This window comes from Sebastes fasciatus, chromosome 20 (genome assembly GCF_043250625.1).
Source record: "Sebastes fasciatus isolate fSebFas1 chromosome 20, fSebFas1.pri, whole genome shotgun sequence".
Classification (NCBI taxonomy): domain Eukaryota; kingdom Metazoa; phylum Chordata; class Actinopteri; order Perciformes; family Sebastidae; genus Sebastes; species Sebastes fasciatus.
The window spans coordinates 18,813,039-18,838,763 of NC_133814.1; the positions used below are offsets into that span (position 1 = coordinate 18,813,039).

At 40.0% G+C, this 25,725-nt stretch overlaps 1 long non-coding RNA gene across 2 annotated transcripts in view; it reads left to right on the forward strand.

Moving 5' to 3' along the window:
- Positions 1–25,725, forward strand: part of LOC141758623 (uncharacterized) — a 95,969-nt gene that overhangs the window by 56,306 nt on the left and 13,938 nt on the right. Inside the window, exons 2-3 of one of the 2 annotated variants that reach the window (XR_012591907.1) lie at positions 17,188–17,281; positions 18,702–18,982. This is a non-coding gene — a long non-coding RNA (uncharacterized LOC141758623). Of the gene's footprint in view, positions 1–17,187; positions 17,282–18,701; positions 18,983–25,725 lie in introns of those variants that run through there. The other variant, XR_012591906.1, reaches the window with a different exon arrangement.

Genomic DNA, 25,725 nt, shown 5'->3' on the forward strand with positions numbered 1-25,725 from the left:
AGCACTGAAAGAAAAAAAGGCACATTTGAGTTTCCGGAGTGCAGAGATAGTAAAGACTGTAGTCAGTGTGAGAGCTCCAGGGACGGGGGATCTTGACCGAATGTATAACTTAGTGATGATAATGTCTTATTTCCCATTCAGATGCTATCTGAGAGGCTCGCCCTGCATTTACAATGTCCTTGGCTGTTTCCGTGGTTACTAATACATTTATTTTCTGCAAACGTTGCTCGGTCTCATCATATATTATTGTCATATCCTACAATTATTAGCAACAGCTAGGGCTTTGCTAATAGGATGAAATGTTATTGCTGGAATATATTATAGAAACATGTTTTCACAGGAAATGTTCACATTTTCACATATTTATAAGGATACTTATCAACATGGGAGTAGGCAAATATTATGCTTTATGCAAATGTATGTATAAATGTATTATTGGAAATCAATTAACAACACAAAAAAACAACAAATATTGTCCAGAAACCCTCACAGTTACTGCATTTAGCATAAAAATATGCTCAAATCATAACATGGTAAACTGAAGCCCAACAGGCAACAACAGCTGTCAGTGTGTCAGTGTGCTGACTTGACTATGAATTGCCCCAAACTGCATGTGATTATCATAAAGTGGGCATGTCTGTAAAGGGGAGACTCGTGGGTACCCATAGAACCCATTTTCATTCACATATCTTGAGGTCAGAGATCAAGGGACCCCTTTGAAAATGGCCAAGCCAGTTTTTCCTCGCCAAAATTTAGTGTAACTTTGGAGCGTTATTTAACCTCCTTCACGACAAGCTTGTATGACATGGTTGGTACCAATGGATTCCTTTATGTTGTGTAGTTTCATATGATGTCATTATCTTCACTCCAACTTTAAAATTGAACCCTCTATAACCTCCGAAAGATTCATTGTGTTAATGCGTTAAAGACATTAGTGGCGTTAAAAAGATTTCGCATTAACACGTTATTATGGCGTTAACTTTGACAGCCCGAAAGGAAATAAACACTGTTTTTAGTGGACAAGGAATTCGTCCTCTATACTTTGTGTCTTCCTAAGGAAAATGTTAAGCATGCCAAATGCAGGGAAACAAACCTCATTGGTTTGGGACTGAAGGTTTTAATGAGCCGACAAAGGAATTCAAATAGCAACCGAGACACAAACATAAACTGAGAGATGGCTGGAGGTAAACACAAGTACATGTCATTTGCTCCCATTTGCATTTTGTGGTGATTTAATGAGATTTTTAAATGGCACAGGCCATGTAAATAAACTGTGAACTCTAAGAGGGTTATAATGAAGTAATTATTACGCAGTAATGGAAACCTGTCTGTCAAATCGGTATTATTTTCAGCCATCGGTTGAGTGTTTTCTTTGCTTGTCTGACAGGCAACAGCAACCCTGTGCTGCTGTTGGTTCAGTCGCCACAGACGCAGCTTGAGGAGTATATTTTTGTGATGTTTATGTTTGAAGCGAGGGAGACCACATAGAGGCTTTTGAAGTGATGCCGAGTTGTGAATCCTGCACTACGTCGCTGTTTGCCAGAGCGTGCATGCACGTTATTTTTTCAGTCAGCTCACTTCAAATCTTGTGCTCAGTGTTTCAGGGTGTGCACCACAGGGGATCACATTTCCTCTGCTTCGTATAAGAAACAGTTTGATGGCGCATCCGGGTTTTGATATCCTCACCGTTGCTTACCCCTATCTCTGCTGGAGGAATTCATGCTCGCGGGACGTGCGCACTTTGTTGTACAGTTTTAGCTTCAAAGTCACGTTCTCATCTTGTGATTGTTGTCTTCCCTTTAGAGAGCAGAATAAGGAGTAAATGAGGAATGCTTCCAGTGGCACAGCAGTGTAGCCATTTCCCGCCAATCAATATCCATTTCCATGCAAATAAGTGTGATTAAAGCTGATTTCACAGGCACAAGACCTCTTCGGTGTTCCGGTCACAGATCAAACGGAGATAATTGGTTTAACGCAAAAAAGATTTGCACATTGCATTGTGGGATTTACAGCAGCGTGGCGACTGCTCGGCCTCCACATTTAACCGTGGAGCAATTAACATGCTTCTGATGGGTTAACATACTGCGGGACGCCTCTCTGAACACAGATACCCCAGCAGAGCGGCTAACAGCAACCATTTCATTAAAGCTCGCGGCCTGATAGTGGGGAACCTAAATTGGATTTTTTAGTTCTGTGATCACAAGAGATTTTCAGAGAGCATAAGGTCATATAGCCCATGAATTTCTCAAGGAAAATGTAATATGCAGATTGAGTATGAAGATAACTTCCATTACAGAGGACTGTGTGTACTTACGGGGCACAGCGAGCTATTATATCTCTAATTGGCAAGTAAAATGAGAGCAGGTCTGAGTCGATTGTGCACAGAAGCGCATAAAATTGGACGAGCAAGTTGTCCATAAAGGGACACTAGTGCTTAACGGGAGTGAAAAAGTTCCCTTTTCATTCCTGAATAAGTATGTTCTGAGTTTGTCACACCAGAGAAAAATGTGTTATTATCAGGGCTGTCAAAGTTAACGCGATTTAACGCAAATTAGTTTTAACGCCACTAATTTCTTTAATGCAATTTGCAATTTTTAGGTTGTAGCGAGCTGAGTTTTAAAACTAGAATTACTATACTGGCATCATATGAAACTAGAAAAACCTAAGGAATCCAGTGGTACCAACCATCTTATACTAGCTTGTCAGGAAGGATGCTAAATAACGCTGTTAACTTACGCTACATTTTGGCGAGGAAAGACTGGCATGGCCATTTTCAAATGGATCCCTTGACCTCTGACCTCAAGATATGCGAATGAAAATGGGTTATATGGATACCCACGAGTCTCCCCTTTACAAACATGCCCACTCACTCACAAACGTATTCTATAAAACAAAGAAAATCAGCAAATCTTCACATTGGAGAAGTTGAAAATATTTGGCCTTTTTACTCGATAAATGTCTTAAATAATCACATTTTCAAAAAGCTGATTTTATTGTTTCAGCTCTCTAAAGTTACGCCGAAACCTAAACACACTTCACCGTCCAAATGTGGTATTTGAATCAATCATGCCAAGACGAATGAAAAGTGACTTGGGTCAGCAGGGTGACAGACAGTAATGCATTCATGGAGCCGTGTACTGTAACTTTAGATTATAAGCAGACGGCACATTGAACGAAAGAAAAGAGTCCTGAATTCAAGAAAAATGCAGCCATTCATATTCATACAAGAGCCAAAATCAACCTCTGTGCAACACATTAGTTGATCAAATTACAGTAGAAATACATTTTGCTGGACTTAAAGTTATGAGGCCTGTCAAATGTTGATCTATTAAATTAGAGAGAGACACACAGCTCTGTGTTTAATTCAGCATTCCAGCTGAATTGTCGAAGTATTTGGACGCGCGTCTGTGCCTCTCCTCGGTTGTAGAAATGGAAAAGGGGGGATATTGTCTTAACTGGGCTCCACACCACTGGTCTGGAGTGGGAACACAGGTGAGTAAATCTGCAGCGGAGCGGCGGCTGAGTCAAAATGGCTGTGAGGCTGATGGTGGTGGAGATTAATTGAATGGCCGGTTTCCAGGTCGCTGTCTGCCCGGCTGTGCGGCTGCTTGTCCGGGTTCCCAAGCTGCAATCTGTCAGTCACAAGACAGCGAGACAGCTGCTCCGTCCAGGTGCCAACCTGTGTTCCTCTGCCAAGGGGGTGACTTCACATCCTCCAGTAACACTGAGTCCCATTCATTCACAACTGGGAGAATATATCCAGCAGGAGGGATGGGAGGATCAGACAGCAGTTAAGAAAAAAAGATGGGAAGGAAATGGAAAGTGGACACGGACTATTCATCACAAAAAAACTGGCAAAAATACGTATTGTGCTCACTTGCACCTGTAAACTGAGGCGTTAACAAGATTAGGGCTGCATCTAATGATTATTTTAATGAATTTTTCATGCAATTCTGCCATTATTGATTAATCATGCAGTATTCAAAATGTCAAACATCTCAAGTGCCCCGAGCCAAAGGATACGTCTTCAAATTGTTATTTTTTTGTTCAACCAACATTTCTAAAGCCAAATATATATATATGTCACAATAATATAAAACGTAGAAGAAGGTCCGCACACTGTAGCTCCCTTAGAGTGCAATTTATTGGCACATCTTCGTAAGTGATGTTCCGAGCCTAAGCTCTTCTTCAGACTTAATAAATCAACACAGAGACGTTTTTTAAAGGGTATAAGCGCTCTGGTCACATGGTAGTCACATGATACCACCATTGAGGATTATATAAAACAAAATATGTATTTCTGCTTATTTATTGTCTTAAATAATCAATCAATTAAGAGTGTTCGCATTTAGGGATGCACCGATACCGGATTGGATATCGGGCCGATACTGACTGAAATAGCTGGATTGGTGACAATGGGGCCGATCTATTAAATTCAATTCTATGTTTATACCCTATATACATTATATACTGGAATTTTAATTCCTGTTGTAAGTTTTCACCAATTTGTTGTTGCATTAAAACTATTTAAATTTGAATTGTACTGCCTGATAATTTTGAAGATTTTTTACTGGTGTTATTTTAATAATAAATAATTTTGTAAATTTGTATCTATGTGTTTATTTGTTATATTTTGTTTTACAAAATTAGGAAAGCAATGTTTAATTCAAACCTGATGTTGCCTTGCACATTAAAGAATGACACCAGTCACTTCCATACAGTGAGGCATACAGATTATTAATCAAACACTGGTATTGGATCGGTACTCGGTATCGGCAGATACCCAGAGCCCAGGTATCGTTATCTGTATCGGGACTGAAAAAGCCAGATCGGTGCATCCCTATTTGCAGTTTATTTTCCATTGATTGACTAAATCGATTAATTGACCTCATCATTTCAGCACTAAAGACATTGACAAGAAATTGTTGCACACTCATACATCATGTCTGTTTGGTTCCCATTGGGGGGGTCAAAATGCAGAAAATCACAGCTGAAGTTCAGTCAGAGACAATGACCTCCGACAGATGTGACTCCCCTGGGGATGATAATTAAAAAGAGCTCAAATTAGAAACCGCCACAGGGGGGTTACTTTGGCTTTTCATCATCACAAACGACTTGTTTCATTCTGACGTTTTGGTTTATTTCAAGTCGGAGCGTCAGCGTGTGATGCAGAGATAAGATTTTATGAAATTCAGAACTGGCTGCAACCTTCAAATGAATGTTCCCATATTGTACAAACTCACAAATCCACACACAAACACACACCTCGTCTCTACTGAGCATTATTGTGATGGCTTGCTGTTTCACACTGGTTCAGATGTTGTTGTAGCAGCAGCACTCACAGTCTGCTGACTGAAACAGACATGGGCACATGTCCAAGGTCATCATTCCCCTCCAAGCTGCTGTTTCCAAAACACAGCTTCTTGTACACTTCCTGCTCTGATTAATTTGTTTTGCCATTATCTCCCCATCTTCTTTTGGGGGGTGTATTAACACAGTTAATGGTTTGATACTATCAGTATATTTCTAATAATTGTAACAGTACACACACGCTTAATTTTCCTCATGTAATTGTGCAAATCATAAAGTTTCACTATTCTTTTTTTAAAGTTGCTTTTCTTGTAGGTTTTTTGTGCTAAATAAAAAATTAAAAAACAGAATCCCTTACATGTAAAATTAAAGACGCATGTTTACATGCAATTCTTCATCTACAATAAGCTAAAATGTCTCGATGAAAAGATATGAAATGTCTGATTTGGAGTCTGCAAACACCTACATTTTCCACAAACCTCAATTTAATAATACATTTCTGGGGAAGGACCAGGACATTTTCTAAGACCACAAGCCTGTCACCAGTTTTTAGGCAGCAGTTGAGACGGTTCAGATATGTTAAAATAAAAATGTGTACAATTTGGGAGTATGAACTGATCTGATTTAGTCAAGGAATAGTTCGACATTTTGAGAAATAAGCTGATTTTTTCCCCTTGCAGAGAGTTAGATCTGAACTATAGACTGTATATAAGAAGTGGACGTAGTCACCGTGACGTCACCCATTGGTTGCCGTTTTGAAGCCTCGAGTTCGGCATTTTGGCTGTCGCCATCTTGGTTTCTTTTTGCAACCAGAAGTGACACGAGAGGGTGGAGCTAAGTCAAACTAAACATTGAATAAGACATTTTAAGCAACAAAAAATGTATAATTAACTTTCATTTACTGAAAACACACTGTGAAAGAGTTAAAGATTTAAGACGAAAACACGGACAACTCCCAGAGCCGGGCTAGCTTCCAGTCTTTATACTAAGCTAAGATAATGCCTCTCATATTTAGCATACAGATATGAGAGTGGCATCAATATAACTCTCGGAAAGAAAGTAAATGTGAAACGGCTCCTTTAATATTGTGATCCTCCATTTTTCTGCTGCGCAATGCATACCAACACATTTTTCTTTTGTGACCCATTGTTCCAGCCCTGTTATTATCCTTCCTCTTTAATTTCTCCGCCCTTGTTTCATCCCTTTGTCCTTTTCCAAACTCCTGTATGTGTCGGCGAAGCCAATCGGATTCCGCCGCTCGTTTTTCTTTTCATAGCTTTGAGCCTGGAGAGTCCTTTCAACCAATTAGCGCAGACAGCAACAGCCTCCAACATGAGCCGCGAGGAGGGCATGTAAAAAAGATTTACAGCTTTGAGAGCCAAATCCACCCTCACGTCTTATCTCATCCCCCGGGGCTTTGGCCACCATACAGCGTAGCCAAAGGCTTTATTGGCGGATAATGGCCGGTCCGAACTGCTTTCATGGAGGAACAGTGGGATGATGCCTGCTGTGTCTGACTGTGAGAAACTGGGGCATAAAGTTCAAAGTGGGCTCAGCGCTGCGTCCCACAACACAAGCAGAGTGGGCTCAAAACTCCCCACAACTGCACTCACATTTTCCACGCGAGAGTGACTCCGTTTACATATACATGCACATTAAAGCTGTTTGTCAGCACTTCAGTGGTTTTAAGAGGAGTCATTACTCCACCGCCGATATTACTTGAATTAAATGTGATGAATTGCATCAATCTGAAACCGCATCTGTTACTTGTCCCTCCTCAGCGCCGTTGCCCTCTTTGTTTTCTGCTGTTTATCACTAAACACCAGTTTCGATTTCATTTCCGCTGTGTGCTTAGCAGTCGATCCGTCTGAGATTCTTATCCTGATGCATATAGCCGCTGCCGGGGAATAATTCATTTTTGTTTACAAGCAGACAGGAGACTCTGTAAATGAACCTGCTGCAGTCTTAAAAGATGAGCAAGAGACATGGTCATATTTTACACAGACTAGCATAGAAGAAGTAGCAGAGAGGCAGTACAAGTAGGTAAACTTTTTAGGGGTTTAATTTGCTGTGCATTTATTTATTCAGAATGCAGAGGCCTTAAATTCCTGCCATGACTTGGCGAGAGACTTGTCGGACTGCATCTTGAACCCCGACCAATCCTAGCCTGCGGTCTGTCATGATTAGCATGACGTGCAGAGGTAATCAGGCAGGAGGGACGTCTTTCTCTTCACCGTGTTTACATTTGTGCACTAAAGAACTCTGGCTCTCATTGATCAGCGTCTCAGAGCACTTTGTAGACGTCAAACTAGCCTTGTGACTTTGACACAATACAGGGGGTAATATGGTAGACTGGCATGTCCAATGATCATTTTCATTCCCGACGCCCTTGTATGTCAGTAAGGCCATGCACAAAACATTTTGGCTAATGCCTTCTTCATAAAGTGCTGCAGGAATGAGTCCTGTAACACGGAAATTACTTTGCATTTTTGCACTTCATGTTCCCTCATCTCAAAGTCAATGGGTTTTTAGATACCTGAAATAAGGTCTGTGGTCAACACAAGCATAAGAGATTTTAAAGTTTTGTTCTACGACATAAAATAAATCAGTACATATCCCACTCATGAATTTTGAAGCTTTTACGTGGGAGGTAACAAGTGGCTAAAGGAGACTACTAAACATCATCACGCCGAACACTATAGTCCGCCTTTAGCTTAGTGGTGGTGACGTATCATGCAACCATGGTGTAGTTGTTGTTGTTAGTTGTTGTTTATAGCCTAACGTTAGCTTTTTACTTCTGTGCATTTACGCTTCAGAAATCATAAAAGTGGTGTTCATTTGTGAAGATTATCTTGCTGGACAAAATGTGTAAGTTTGCAACAGATGTTATTTTCTGCAATAATCCAAAACTCAATGGAAAAATCCCATTAACTTTTTGTCGAGGGAACCAGTACAATGCTAACTTCCAGGTTGGCCCACAAAAATATGTCATCCCTGCACCACTCTATTGTGCAGGCTTAGTGATTATTACAATTCAGCTTCTTTAAAACAACATCAGGTACAACAATTTAAAATAATAAAAGTCAAATGAAGCAAATAGAGCAGATTTCAAAAGAAAAAGTGTAGAAAAATAATACATAGACTCAAAGATAAAGTATCACCGCGTGTCAAATCTTATAATAATAAACTTTATTTGAATTGCAACTTTCACACAAAAAAATACACCTCAAAGACAAGTTAAAAGAAAGAAAAACAGACTATTTGAGATACATCTAAAGGGCTGTTCAAAATAATAATAAGTGATAGAGACCCTTGAACCTTGAAGCTTTTATTTTAACAAATCATAGAACAGGATTTGACACTTCAAAGAGAAGGACTATGGAGAGTATTGGAACAGGGAAAGTCTCTTTCTTGTTTAGAAACGTATAAGCTGTTAGTGAAGCAACTATAGGTAATTACACGCAGTATGATGGCTTTCTGTCCTTTGATGGAGGACATCAGAGTGTGGGATCGATCAGCGGCTCCAGCCGTGCTGCAGTGGCCCGTTATGGTGTGTTAATGGAAGTATCATCTCCACCATACGGGGCCGCATACAAACCTGTGAGGGACTCTGTTGCCTGTTAGTGTGATTTCTACTATAAGAAGATGTGGATTTGAAAATTCTCTACGCTCATGTTTTTTTAATGTGGAAAGTATGAAGGCCACATTCCACTGGAAACTGCTTTCTGGTCAGCGCCGATGCCCTCTTAGGTCGCCAAGTATTTAAGCAGTCGGTACAGAGTGTCTCAGAACATCTACGCCGAGTTTCCTGCTCAAAAGGTCAGTGTTGTGTTCTGGAGTTGTTATGCAGCTTATGCTATTTCTAAAAACAAGGTTGTTGGATGTGACAAAGGAAGCAGCTTGAGGAGGAAACAAATTGTTGGATCAACAGACTTGCTTCTTTATGAATCCAGTTAGCGTGTTTTTCTCCTTCTACTTGGCTCGCTGATGGAAAACATCAGCAGTGTGTTGGAAATATGGTCACTTTTTAAGCTGTCATCATGTTCCGAGTGAACCTGTGGGGAGGTTAAAGCTGTCACCATAGAAATAGCAGCCGATTAGACTGTTGTCAGGCTATTAAATCGCTATAAGCAGCATAGGTGTGGGTCAATAGGGGCCTACTACACCCACTAGTAGGTTTTATCATCTAGTCACATGATAGATCACCGAAAGAAGGTATAAAACAACACAAAAGCGACCTCTAGCGACTGTAGTAATTATGACAGGATGAAAAGCGATAGTCGGGCGCTTTAGTATAGACAGCCTGAAACTCCATAAGTAACTCACAAGCCTTAACTTTCACAATGTTTTCCCTAAACTTACTTGTTTTTGTTGCCTGAACCTAAAGAAGTTGTAGTTTTGTTGCCTAAACCTAAAGAAGCCTTTTTATTTGTGTTCAAAACGTAACGGTTAATTCAGTTTTATGTGTTAGAACGTGTTGCTTTTAAGTTTCGCTTTCACTTTTACAACATAGTAGGCGTAGTAGGCTCTTAATGACCCACATCTATGGTGCTTATAGCGACCGATAACTGATATTTAATGGCCTGATAACAGTCGAATTGGGTGCAGCTAGAGTGAGAGTAAAACGGACATTGACCTGTTTTCCGTGGTCATTTGAGTAGTACAAAAGAAAAAGGCGATTGTATTTTCTCACGTCTCTGCATGCGTTGAAACAAGTGAATACTTCAATGAGTCCGCTAAAGAGTATTCATGTGTTACCTGAGGCGTACACGCACTTAAAGTAGGTTCAAGTTTGTTTACTGTACAAGAGCCCACTTGATTAAATAATCGGCCAAAGGAATCTCTGTCAAAGTAAAAGTTTGCGGAAAAGATAAATTGACTAAGGAGATACCGCAGAGGATCAAAAGAGGCTTCCAAAAAGCCCCAGGTACGCATCTGCATAGAGCTGATAAAGCCAGATTCTGTTACACTTGCAACCTCCCCTCATGAATATTCATGAGGATGCATCCCTAATTGTGGATAATCCCTTGTGTTTCCTTTTTCCGTTTATAGCTATATATCACACATGGGATTGCTGATCTCGGACCTTTAAAAAAGCTATCATTTATCAGCCTCGCACTCCTAACCTGAAATCTTTAATCAAAACAATTTCTTTGATTAATGATGCAGCCTAAATTAACTCATAGTGTTTTGTTTTTTTAAAGCACCACAGAGACTCAGTCAATAGCCCAAGCCTTCATTTCACATTCTTCAGATGTTGCCGCTGCTCACCTTTAATGAACACTAGAAGATGCTCCTCAACACTGCTTTTCACTCCAGTGGTTTCAGCCCTGAATCACAAATGGGAACTTGGTGAGAAATGTTGTAGGCGTTTTACATTCTTACTGCATTCATGCCCGAATCATACTGAAATCTGTATTCAGCAAATACCTAGCCAGCATGTTTTTCTGTTCCAAAAGGCTGGAGCAGAGGACTGAAAGTACATTTCACCTGTTTTAATGCACATTTTCAATTTCAGCATAAAATAAAAGAGAAAACAATACAATTGTTTTCGCCTGACTGAGGTGGAAATGTTGCCATATTGAGAAAAGATAAAATGCAATAAAGGCTTATGGAAACATTTTTCGAGTATGCCTTGATGTTGCGGTACCTGCCTCTGCTTCTTCCTCTGTAAACAGAGCGTTCATGCTGCCACTCTGCGTCACAGGTCTCCACTCCAACAGAAAGCTAAAGAAATAAAGAATGAAAATAGTAGGGATGTCAGGTGGTGTACAAAACCTCAGTTCAAGTCCAGACAGAGGCTCTTGCTGCACGTCACCTCCCTCTTTATCACTATGTCAGCTGATAAAAACACAAGCAGCAAATTAAATAGTATGATGTATCAAAGTCACCGGTGCCTAATTATTTATGTAATGTTAACACGTTCTCTTGAATATTTCCCTTAAACCTTCAACAATTGATTTTTTTGTCCACTTGGGAGAAGCAGAAACAAGCTGTAAACACAACATTGACATATTATCGACGTATAAAGTTGGAAAAAATGTGTTTAAAGTAAGCAAACTCCAGCATTAAAGAAGTATTCATTTATTGTTTGGCCACTTGGTGGCCATTGAAGAGGCTGTAAACAAAACATTGACGTATTATGACCTTATTATATGGCAAACCTGTTAGCAGTTAACCATTTATACATCCAGCAGATATGGAACAACAATAGCATTCATTTGGAGTCATGTTTCAACCTTCTTTTAGCTCTGTTTTGGTCTCCACCAACTCCTGAGGGAAATATATCGCTCTTTAGTACCTACAACAGCAAAAGTGCTGACAGAGATAATAGTGTTAACCTGAGGACGGAACCAGAGGGTGGGTGCTACGCTTCCGCAATGACGCTGTCGGTCGGGACGGCATTATTAGCATATGAGCGCAGTGCAGAGTGGCGGCCATGAGCTAGCCAGTGGGGCACGCTCACATGCGTGAACATGCAATAAAAGCATGCTCGGCTATGTCAACAAAGCAAGAAGAAGCTCTGATTACAACACACACAGAGGGAGAGTGACTTCATTCTCTGCTCAGGTAGACATTACTCCTCTATATCTTTAATAGTTAATAGTTGTTTGTCTGCTTTATCAATACTCTGGATATTGAATTTAGCACCTTTTAATATCGTTGTTGACAGGGCGACTGACAGTGATCGACGTATCTGTTTCCTAACTTCAGGCTGTTATAACATTGCCTTAGCTCGGGGCTCTGTTTGAGCATTTCCAGCCTTTTCTGGGCCCGGACTGCCGATGACAAAACATGCTTCTCTAAACCCCTCCAACATGGCCGCCGCTCACACGCCTCCAGCACACAGAAGGCAGGTGCTATTATTGGAGGCAGACGCTCGGAGAGACCTCAACCTCTCACATGATTGTTTTTCAGCCCGGGAGGTTAGATGGAAGCATTATGGGCTGGATCCCTCTGGGAAGCACCGATGAGCTTTACGACTGCTTCCTCCTCCAGCAACCTCAAAAAATTAAATTGATATTTTTTCAAACAAGCCTATAGCAAATCATTGGCTTTATAACCCAAAGTAAAAACTGGATCTGCTTCACCTACTGAACACCTGAACTATTTGATTGAAATTGTGACCTGTGGAGACAATAACAAATCACTTTTTGAGATGAATCGCCCACCGAGATGTTCTCAGATATGACCAGGATGACATCACTGCTTTGGACCTGCTATAGAAAATCCTTTTAGACATACAGTACATGTGCCCTTCCTTGTTGATTCTACCAAATCTAAATATGATTACCAGTAACTGCACAAATGCATACCGTGAGTCAGCTTAAGCTTATGGTATTAAAAAGGACTTTAACAGGGATAAATGTAAAGACAAGCTGTTTTTCATTCATCCTAATGTACACATCAGCATTCAACAGCAACTTGTAATCATGTATTCATTATAGAAAGCTGCATAAAAGCATTACATTCGCTGTTTTTCGGAAATGGATACTAAACGATTTAACGCGCAAAATGGAATGGAGATATCCTGCAGCTTAGCATACAGCTGCAAAAAATTACAGCTTACCAACTCTGAATTTAAATGGTGCAGTTTAGCCTCCTTTTGCATGTTTCCTCTCTCTGTTACGGGGAATGTGAGAAGCTGCATCAGCTCAGTGCCAGCGAGGCTATTAACAGCACGGGGGATCTCAAAGGTCCGAGTGCTGGTAGAGAGTTGACATGGGGGTCATCTGTTTATTACAGTCACTCGCATCGAAACCACAAGCACTTTGTGTGAATGCTGAGTCAGGAATTGGGATGCACGGTCGATGCTAATGTGTGAAGATGAAATTCATACTTGAGGCAGGATTTTAACGCCAGGACAAAATGGAGGGGAGACGATTTGTTATAAAACAAGACTCAGTCAAAACTGAGTATATAGCTGGACCGTATATGGTCAGTATGTGAATAAATTGTTAGACAAATAGTCAGTGGTCATGTCTATTATGTTTTGTGAACAGTTTTTTTCCGTTTATAATTCGGTCTTTTTACAAATCGACATCATAATGTCGTTATTTCGGCATCATTTTGATCTGTTTATTGCAATTAGATCACAGTACAGTCTGTTTATTTTGGGTTCATACCGCAGTAGCGACGTGTGGCTTGCTAGATACAGATACAGTATGTAAATACAGCTCGCCGCCGGGTAACGTTATGAACCCAGACACAACGGCGTTTGTTTTTTTCTGACATATCTGGGACTTCCGCAACATGTACAAAACAGCATAGTGGTTATATCTGAAGGAAAGCGAGGCGGAAATTTGCTTCGCGCTTGGTGTGAATGCATGGTAACACAATACGAAGCACAACATAACGTAACTTAAAGGAACATAAACAATAGCACATGTACAACAACAGCACTATGTAATGATATCATTGACCCGCTGACACGCTCCCCAGAAAACGTAAACACAGAACTGTTCTCTGCCTTTTCATTTTGAAAGAGCAACGGCTAATGAGGAAACTCCAACAGTCGGCCGACCAATCGCGTAACTTCATCACTCACTCACTCAGTGACAGACTTTTACGTTTGTAGGGCTAACCCTTTGCGGTCCAGCCAAAAATATAGTGGTAAAACCATTAGTTGACTAATTAAAGTTTAGTCAACATGGCTAGTATTACTCCATAGGTATGTCACTATACTGTACCTGTAAGTCATGATATCCTGGTCTCGGTTGCATTGATATTTTTGTTTTAGGGCTGTCAAAGTTCAAATGCAAATTCATTTTAATGTCACTAATTTCTTTAACACATTAACGCAACTTTTTAGGATTTTTAGGTTGTAGAAGGCTCAGTTTTAAAGCTAGAATGAAGATATGGTATCATATGAAACTAGAAAACCTAAGGAATTCATTGGTACCAACCATGTCATACTAGCTTGTCAGGAAGGAGGCTAAATAACGCTCCTAACTTACACTAAATTGTGGCGAGGAAAATTTTCAAAGGAGACCCTTGACCTCTGACCTCAAGATATGTGATAATGTATGCAAATATGCATAATGTGAGGATTTGCTGCTTTCTCTGTCTTAATTTTGGACTGTTGGTCTGACAAAACAAGCAATTTGAAGATGTCATCTTGGGCTGCGGGCAATTGTGATGGGCATTTTTCACATTTTATACACTGAACGATTAATCAATTTATCAGAAAATAATGGAGAGATTAACCGATGTTGAAAATAATCATTAGATGCAGCCTTAAAAAAATCTTGTCATAGATTATGGAATATTTGGAATAATAAAGGCGTTTTCACACTGCGTTTCCTTTTATTATTACTTCGACTCAATGAAGGGTGACAGTTGGTTTAAACCTATATATCACATGTATATTCATATTCATGATATTTCTCTCGTTCCTCGTCTCAGTAGAAAGTCACCTCTGCCGCCGCCGCCGCTCGCTGCTGCCTCTCCAGACGTATGCTATTGTGTACACCTGGGACACCAGCCGATGTGCTGCTCAACAATGTGCAAACATGAAAAGGCACATCAGGGTAATTGGTGCTCTCCCAGCGCGCGTTGCTCAGCATAATCAGCGTCTCGGTGCTTCATGGGAGCAGCTTATTCAGGTCCAAAGAGGTGTAAGGAGAGGAGGGGAGGGGAGGCAATCAGAGCGCTGGCTTCACTGTCAGCAGCGCGGTCGAACGAGCCAAGAACGCTCTGGGAACTTGTTGCAGCTGGCTAGATATTAGGCGCTGTCTGAAAAGTCCCCTCACACCATCACACCATCACACACAAGGGTCACGCAGCCCGGACCACCGTGCCACTCCGAGCCCACTGCGCTCCCAAAAAAAACTATTCCACCTTTCTGCTCCCAATATCTGTGCACGCCTGAATTTCCACCTCCTTATGGCTCCCGCAGGTTGAAAAACAATTTTGAGACTGCATTTCGAATGTTTACTAGTTGTGGATTTTGCAGCTGGTTAAAGGTTACTGCTGAGTGTATGAAGCAGGTGTTTTGCAGCCCCGGGTCTGCTCTGCGGTTGTGGACGCCATGCTTAGACTGGGATAGACTTTCTATTTAGGCGTGGATCAGTGGACTGGAGTGGATTGTCAAGAAAATTGCCGGCACACGGCGGGATTGATTACATTTTTCTGTCCACTCGTGGAAAATCTGGCCGCGATATGTATCCATAATATCAACAAAGGGCTGGCATAATCCAAACAGGCTCTATGGAATTCAGTCTAAATATAGTGTTGATACGCTCCTATGTTTACAATAGTGGGAATTTCTGGTATTGGCTCATACCACCAGTTTATCTGCTGATGCCACATCATTATCTCAGCTTCCAGCCATTCTGATTCCTTCCACGCTTAAACAGCAATTGCCTCTGCAGCCCGGTCTGGGTTTTTTTTTTTTTTTTTTATCGCTCACTCCTCATTTGCAAGTTCCAACATCTTTTCGCGTAGGTTTTTTTTTGTTTGCACAACAGTTCGCGTAATGAGTCATTACACGGATCACTTCACAACAGGCTATAAACACATACTTATAGGATCACCCAGGATAGCGATTGGAGACAATGGCGTGTTTCATTCTGAAGTTTTAAAAGGAAAATGTAAATGTGAGAGTTAAAAATTCAACAGTAACGTATATTGTTGAAGGTGCAGCCCCGTGGTTCTTTCATGATTTTATAATCCCCTTCGGGCCTTTGATTGTGAATGTTCAAAGTCTCATTTAAAATGTAGAAAGATAGTTGACATCCATGTGAGCTGTGTGTGCAGGATGGAGGCTCTGGAGTTTTGATGTCCCTCTGCTTGTGCCTCTGAACCTCTCGCATCAAGGTGACTAGGGGTTAAATCTTTCATGTCGAGGACTGTCAGTCATTGTTTCCTGTATGCATTGAGTTGGCCTGGTACCAGATTTTTTTACAGGCTTCCCTCTGGACAAGTTTGGAGAGCTGAGCCTGTTAGATAAGAGGAAAGGGGGCAAAGGCTGCATTAAAAATCCACAGCGTTTTTGGCTCGAGTTGAGCCCGTTGCCGCCGGCTAAAAAAGCTCCTGTATCCACCAGCAAAGCAGGAAAAATCTTATTTGACCACCTTTAGGGAGTAAATGGGGTTTTCAATTTAGACTTCTTCACAGCTGCCACACACACAGGTGAACAATCAAGTCCATGTTCAAGTGCCAAGACCCAGTCACGGCACAATAAGAGCTGTGTTTGTGCCGTTTTGATACTCCCCAGCTTCACGGACCCCTGTGGTTCAGCATTATACTGTACAAGTGTCTCCCCTCCTAACTATTTTAAGCGCTTTCCAACAGCCCGTAAACACGGCTAAATATAGGCCTGTCTGTTACTATGGACTTGGCAGGAGCTCCAAACAGTCGGAGCACTGTGCAACAAGGCCGCAGGAATTTCTGATGTTGTAATATGAAAACCGGGGGCCCCTCGTGGATGTAAACTCTGGGTAGGCCTGTCACCAAGGTGCAGGCGAGCTGAGATGGAAAAGCAAACTTCTCACAGATTTCACGGGCGTTGGAGGAAAATTGCAGATAGAATCGTGGCAACTTCACGGAGCTAGAGGAGAGAGCCCATAGGGGACGGTTCCACTTTCATATTTCATCATGTCATCGTGGTTCCTATCGTCTGATGATGTTTTGTTATGCCGGAGGACATTAAATCACACATCTGGTTGCACACAGAAATCTGATTTTGCTTATTTTGGATGAGCAGTGTGTCTGGAATTCCAAATAGTTTGGGAACCGTAATGACATGCAGAATGAAATTGGTTATAATTCAGTTTTCTTTTTTGCGGAAATGCTGTGTTTTAATCATTTCCTTTTTTATTTTTTTTCCCACTTTTTATTTTCCTTTTTCTTTCTCTTTCTCTTTGTGTGTGTCAGTTCGTGCAACATAATTGTGCTGCCATTTCGGCCAAGACAAAGACAAAGAACAGAAATAAGTGTTATCTCAAGAGACCATACCAGTTAAATAAAGGTCATATTTTTAACCTCTTGGAAACTTGCTTGTAACATCTTAAAGAGGACCTTTTATGCTTTTGTGCTTTTCCACTTTCCTTTAGTGTGTTATATAGTTTTTGTAAAAGGTCTGCAAAGTTACAAAACCCAAAGTCCACGACAAAAAGGGAGTTACTCTCCCCCACAGAAATACTGCTCCTGAACTGCCTGAAACGCCTCGCTTGAAGTCCTGCCTTTTTTCCGTAACATGGTGATGTCACCAAGTAACACATTTGCATAAGCAGCTAGTTTGGCACGCCCTAAAACAAAACTAGTTAGAGCGGAGCTGGAGCGGAGTCCAAAGAGTTTGGTTCAGTTGACCAATCACAACAGAGAGGGCCAGCTGACCAATCAGAGCAGACTGGGCTTTTCGGGGTGTTTTTTTAACATTAAAGCATGTGAACATGTTCTAGTAGAAACCCAAAGTATGCACCTGAAAATAAGCATAATAGGATTTCTCTATAATATTAAATATTCATGACTAAATAAGAAACAATCCAAGTTTAATTTTGGAAGAAAAAAAAACATCCTTAGGTATTTATTAGGAGTTTAACACTCAAAAACTGCAAAGCACAGACAAAAACACAAATACAGAAATCTCTCTCATGAGAAATAACCCAAAACCGTTCCAACCTTGGCAGAAAATACTGGTTTCATGTAAGAAGCTGATTGAGAAAATAGGTTTTCAGGGTCTTTAAAGAATATTTAATAAGAACATCCACAGGAGGTGAAGATTAGACAGTTAGAAAACCTCACAATAGTCAAATCTCCAAACTTTATGTCTGCATGACTAGCAGAATATACCTGCAGAGCCAAAATGAACTGTTCATAAAGTGAACCAGTGCATTATCACCTACTGGCTGCTTGCGTTTCTCTGTGTACAGTAAAAAGTCCACGGAGAGACTTCACAATGTAACATCTTCCTGTTCTGCTCATGTTTTATTCACGCTCTGGATTTGCAGGGCCTGATTGCGTGTCCTGGACTTTTTTTTTTTTTTTCTTTCTTTGTTGTTTCTCACTTGAACAGAATAATGCATTACCATCAAACATGTACTGTGGTGTGTGCTGACAGCGGTGCAGAAGCTCATTAGGAAAGGCGTTGGACCCTGTTGGGCTGTTTACAGTGAAAGCTAGTGTGGCAACCTTAACGACCTTAAGTCAGTTTCAGGGGTTTGACCCAGATGCCTTTGTGCTGGTTTTCGTGGGTCGCTTTCAAGTCGTGGAAATTAACTGGAATTCGTCTTTCACCGAGTCTCCGCGTCACTCCCACATCTCTCAAGGTGAGAGCGTATATTTAACTTTTCCGTCTCATTTGTGAGCTGCTGTGACTTGATAATTCGGTTTTGCCTCGTCGTGATGGCTCCCCTCTTCACAGATTCCCTCCTTCATTATTGACACAGGAAGGCTGTTTGCCCACCACCTCACCACCCATGATGACTCATACTGAGCTGAACTCTCTTCTATTCATCACTTCACACCAACCATCCTCCCCAGCTCCACTTTTCATCGCTCCTGACCTACTTTACGCACACAGCGAGTGCGGTCCGTAAGAATTTGGACAGAAACACATTTTGTGTTGTTTTGTCTCTGTACTCCAACCATTTTAGATTTGAAATAAAACAACAACTTCAGCTGTGGAAGTCCCAACCCGATGTTCTGATACTTGCAGATTCAGTTGCATCTCTTACTTCTTGTGATACATCTGTTACTTGATTTTTCAGGCTGATATCAATAATGAAATTTCATTGATTTGACTTGATGTCTGATGTGTTTTATCCAACGACTCCTGGTCTTTTTATCAGCCTGTAAGCGAGACACGCTGCTGGTGTGAGTACATTCCAGTACGAAACACACAGGCATCGTAGCTTCAGCGAGAGAGACGTCACTAACGCAACTTTTGGGTGTCCCTCTATATAACACAGGTGTAATATATAACATATGTCCTCATAGGAGAAGGTATAACTGTTAATAATGCATTACATTAATAAGCACTTAAAATGTCCTTGTATCCTTCATTATAATAACTTCATTATTATTTGTTATAAACAATAATGTTGATCTACTGTACTGCTTATAAATGATAAATCAGGCGTTAAAGGTGCTATTGATAACATTCAGCCACTAGCTGTTGCATTCTCCCTCCTCCGTTCCATTGCATTCACTTCACAAGAAGTTGTTAAGGCCCTTACCGTCAATCTCGACCATTTATAGTTTTTAGCCACACTAACTGACAACCCAGAGATACCACGTCGTTTTACTATTGGCTCACAAACCTTGTTAGAAGTGAATTGAAGTGATGTCTTCTTCAGAGATGAACAAAACATAAATTTTTGGACCCGTCATATTTTTTTAAATTAGTTTGCAATCATAATATTTTTTTTCAGGAAAAGACATATTTGAAAAAAAAAATTTGTCTACATAAAAATGTTATCAATACGACCTTTAAAGTAACCAAAAGTAAGGATCCCTTTAGTTTATGATTTAAACACTCTCACATAGATATGCTATGTACTGAGCGGGACATTTTACAGTTGAAAAATAAACTTACCAGTGTTCTGTGTAATGGCAGTGCTTATTCTAAATGATCTCAAACATATTTTTGGCATTTCTGTAATGCAATTTCTTAATGGCAGGCATACTGATGTATCTGCCAGAAGCTAAAATTGTCCAATATTGTCCAAGATAATGTTTGGGCTGCAATTATTATTTTTTATTCTGTCTGCCTCTTGGTATTCTTCTTCGTCCTCTTCTTCGTATTCTTACATTAGGTGAGCGTAGCAAGCGTAGCTCTTTTAATAAATCGTTTTTGGCACAGGGGCTACAGTTACTACACTGTTCACCTAATATGGTCATATCCATCTTCAATGTACAGCTGAAAGTCAACATTTTACACTCATTTTCAGAGTTTCACTTAAAATCTAGTGTGTCCAGAGCCGCCACCACAACAAAAAATGTGGGAATGTCCAAATTCTTACCAGCTGCATTTTAACTACCACACACAGCACATTCTTTGGCTATGACTGAACCTCAGTAATTGCTCTCCACAGTGATTTTGAGGGTTTAGATAAAAGTGAGTACCTGAGGTTTCCATCATACAGACTTAGACACACACAAGTCACACACACACACGCATCCTGACTTTGCCAGCGGCTGCAGGTGAGTCTGACTGAGGCAAGTCATCGCCCTTGTCTCATCTCATCACTTGGCCAGACACTGTCTTTTTGACAGCCTCATCAAGCACACAATGAAGAGAGACAGTCTGGGGGTGAAGGAGGAGGTGAGATCTTCATCAAACAGCGCAGAAACGGCACATAACAACATAGCCGGGGATGATGATGATGGGAAAAAGTACGTCTTGCTAGATCATTAAAAAGTGTTTCTATCAAAAAATAATGTGATATTGAATCGCGGCTGTATTAGCCCACAAAGAGCTTCAGTTATAGACACAAAGAAGACTGTTGGAGGTCAGCTGCGTGGCGCAGGCAGACAGGGTTCACTTCATGGCTGATGATGATTGCTTCCATAAATAATGTCAGTGTTCGGGGTTGAACTAAATGCAATATTCATGCCCTGAGGCGTCGGGAAGGCAAAACGGATTCCTTTCAGAAAAAAGTTGCACAAACTCTCTTTGAGTGAATGTCTTGCATGACACAGCTGTATCAGTCACTGGTCAATAGCAAAATTGAAAGACTCAAGGATTTTAGCTGCAGACGACAAACCTTCTCTTTATCCTCGACCTCTCTTTTATACTCGTTTTTTTTTTGTTATTCCCATCAAGACTAACTACCTATTTGTCTGCAGCTCTATTCAAATGATGCTTAGCGATGACAAAACTGCTTCACAAGGACAGAAACTCCATTCCCTGTTTAAATCTGCTCTGCTCTTTGAGGTGCTCTGGTAGTTTTTCGTCCGAAATCGCATACTATGCACTATACATACTCAATATGTGTACTATCGGTCAACATACTTTTGTGTGACATACCGAACAGTAATTTACGTCGTCACTTACCTGAGAGCCTCCTTGCCGGTTGGAGACGTGTAACCATGGTTACCTGTGCCAACCTCATGTGACCAAAACGACGGTTTGTGAGAATCAAAGTCTGAACTAATTAAAAAATATATTACCTCTAGGAAAGTGAAATCTTATACTTACAGTTAAATTGAAGCGTTATTGACATTACAGATCTGTCCGTCAACGTCCGTTATGAACGCTGACGTGACTACCGCATTGCATTTTGGATATTTATGCCGCTGTAGTGTCCGGCGTTGCATACTGTAATATTTCCCCGGAGATAGTATGCATACTAAAATATCTCACATACTGTTTTATCGTACTAAATAGCATAGTATGGAATTTCGGACGCAACCGTAGTGTCCAGCCATACATACTGTATGTCTAAGGTGTCCACTGTTTGCGTACTGTAATATTTCACCGGAAATAGTATGCAATTGCAATTGGTTTCATACTAAGGTTTCGGACGTACAAAAATATCTCACATACTGTTTTAACGTACTAAATAGCATGTTAGTACGGAATTTTGGATGCAACCGTAGTGTCCAGCCATACATACTGTATGTCTATGGTGTCCACTGTTTGTATACTGTAATATTTCACTGGAAATAGTATGCAATTTGCGTTTCGGACGCAACCTTTGTCTCTGTTTTCCCAGTATTGTTATTTATTTTAAACAAGCAGCCACTCAGGCTAAGTACAGCAACATAAAATCAATATGCTGCATATTGCAACGGCCTTTCATCTCACTAACTCAATTAAATGTACCGTCGTTTTTAGATTGCAAGAGAGAGATACACAAGTCATTGATCTCACTGCCTTCATTTTATTCTCTCTGTCTCTCAAATACGTACTATACAAACACACACTCGTGTACACACATGAGTAGTATAGGACTGGTGCATTTGCGCGTGCATGTGAAATGCGCGTGCACGTGAGCGTGCGCGCGTGCGTGTGCACGCGCGCGCGTGCGTGTGTGTGTGTGGGGATACAGGTGAACCCTTGGTGACCCTGGTGTCCTTTTTGTAACCCTAGGGCTGATGTTAATTATTGGTAGTTGTCCAAAGGTGTTATCAGTTGCTCCACAACAAAAAAAAGAAGACCCCATCCTGTGGATCCTGCTTCAGTGAACAAAACACAGTTGTATCCCAATATGTGTGTTTATTACAGTATCATTAAAAGTTCAAACAAACCATGGTCCCTGTGACCAAATGTTTTTGTTTTTTGGTGTTTCCACAGAAGACCCATACTGTTGATCCTGAGTCAGATAAAAAAAAAAAAAGTCGGTTGTATCCAAGATGTTATCAGTTGCTCAGTAAACAAAAGAAGACCCCCTCCTGTGGATACTGGTTCAGTGAACAAAACACAGTTGTATACCTATATGTGAACTCCGTTGTATCCAAGAGGTGTCTTTTTTATTACAGTATCATTAAAAGTTCAAACAAAGCCTAGTGTGCTGTGGTCAAAATGTTTATGGCTTTTGATGCTGTGGTGGTTGGTACTGTTTGCAGGCTATAGCAGCATGGATCCTGTAACCATATGTTTGTTTGTGAGAGGGTGTATGGATTAGCGTTGTTCGTAGTCGATATTAACATGTATCCAGGACAAATGGTGTGAGAAGGGAAGTATGTCATCTCCTTCATGTCATCTCCTAAAATTCTTTATGAGATGTATCTGTGAGAGGGGGTGGGGTATGGGGTGGTATTGTTTGTAATAGATATCAGCATGTATCCAGGGACAAAGGGGGTGGATGTGAGCGGGATGGGGGTCATCTCTTGTATGCCATCTCCTAAAATTCTTTAGGAGATGTATCTGTGCTGTAATGATTTGTTAACATTTTAAATTGGTAGATGTGTGTTAGTACACCACTAATTTTGCTTGTAGTCATCTCCCAAAAAAAAAAAGCGGTGCAATGTCGGTAGAGTTACAATATAGTGGGTTTTTAAAAAAAAAAAAAAAATGTATGTAGTGTGAATGGGGCAACCTCAAGGCCTGTCAACCATGCGTATTCATGAGATGTCACTAGCTCCATCTTTTACCTACACTTTGTGTATATAGTCAGCATTCAGCTGAGGTCGTGTTTACCAAACTTCACAACTTTTGAAGAGGACGCTTTTCCTAACGCCACTCTTGCATTTTGCACATTAGGTACAGTGTTCTTTTCTTTGGATGCTTCATTTTTGGCGTCTGTGAACATAGAGCTGATGTGACTTGCCAAAAAGCCCCAGTTTTGTCTCATCTGTCCAAAAGACATTCTCCAAGAAGCTTTGTGGCTTGTCAATATGCATTTTGGCATATTCCAGTCTCACTTTTTTATGATTTGGTGTCCTCCGGGGTTGTCTGCCATTAAGTCCACTTTGGCTCAAACAGGAGAAAATGGCTCATGGACTACTACTAAAACACTATGAATACTATAGAACTAACTAGCATTGTTAGAAAAATAATTATTAATGGGACAAATTTCTTGGGTATTTTAGCGTGCGATCAACTGCCTAAACACATCAGGCTGCTTGGAGATGGTCTTATAGCTTTTACCTTTAACATGCTTGTCTATAATTTTCTTTCTAATCTCCTGAGACAACTCTCTCCTTAGCTTTCTGTGGTCCATGTTCAGTGTGGTACACACCATGATACCAATGTTTAATGTGTCCCTATGGTCAAATTATTTTCAATCTTTTCTAGGGGTACCATCATTTTTGTCCAGGCCAGCTTCATTAGTTTGTTTTTTTAAATGATTCTGAACCAAAATTCAAAAACATTAGCTGATTTTCATTAGTTCATTTTCAATACATTTTTATTTATTATTACTTTTTTGTCAGTTTCAAGTTATTTCAGTGACCATTGTTTTTTTTTATTCTTTCTTTAACGGAAGGGTACCAACAATTTTGACTATGTGTGTAGATACACACACACACACACAAACACACACACATACAGTATATACATATGTCTATATCCACACCCGCTTACATATAGATATCCACTTAGACACAGCCAATGTTTAATGTGCCCCTATGGTCAAATTATTTTCAATCTTTTCTAGGGGTACCATCATTTTGTCCAGGCCAGCTTCATTAGTTTGTTTTTTTTAAATGATTCTGAACCAAAATTCAAAAACATTAGCTGATTTTCATTAGTTCATTTTCAATACATTTTTATTTATTATTACTTTTTTTGTCAGTTTCAAGTTATTTCAGTGACCATTGTTTTTTTTTATTCTTTCTTTAACGGAAGGGTACCAACAATTTTGACTATGTGTGTAGATACACACACACACACACACACACACACACACACACATACATTATATACATATGTCTATATCCACACCCGCTTACATATAGATATCCACTTAGACACAGCCAATGTTTAATGTGCCCCTATGGTCAAATTATTTTCAATCTTTTCTAGGGGTACCATCATTTTGTCCAGGCCAGCTTCATTAGTTTTTTTTTTTTTAAATGATTCTGAACCAAAATTCAAAAACATTAGCTGATTTTCATTAGTTCATTTTCAATACATTTTTATTTATTATTACTTTTTTGTCAGTTTCAAGTTATTTCAGTGACCATTGTTTTTTTTTATTCTTTCTTTAACGGAAGGGTACCAACAATTTTGACTATGTGTGTAGATACACACAAACACACACACACACACACACACATACAGTATATACATATGTCTATATCCACACCCGCTTACATATAGATATCCACTTAGACACAGCCAATGTTTAATGTGCCCCTATGGTCAAATTATTTTCAATCTTTTCTAGGGGTACCATCATTTTGTCCAGGCCAGCTTCATTAGTTTGTTTTTTTAAATGATTCTGAACCAAAATTCAAAAACATTAGCTGATTTTCATTAGTTCATTTTCAATAAATTTTTATTATTACTTTTTGTCAGTTTCAAGTTATTTCAGTGACCATTTTTTTTTTTTTTTATTCTTTCTTTTAACGGAAGGGTACCAACAATTTTGACTATGTGTGTAGATACACACACACACACATATAGTATATACATATGTCTATATCCACACCCGCTTACATATAGATATCCACTTAGACACATTCGCTTACACAGTTATCTATTCTATTTTACAGACAAAAAAAAAAAAAAGGACATATTTACATCCCTTTAGTTGACCTTTTTGTCGACATTACTTATTAATTAATTTTGTTTAACTCCAATCCTCACCCTGACTCAAAGTAGCCCACCCATGATCAAAAATGATATTCTGTTCTTTTATTTCTATTAACATCCCTCTCAAGAACCCACTGATGTTTCAAAAACATTTTGAAATGTTCAGTGTTTAACTGTTGTCTTTTTATAGCTTTAAATATAAATGCTTTCCCCATCGTAATGATGATGTTGTTCAGGTCTTTTCCTTTTTTTTTTTCATCACCCCTTAA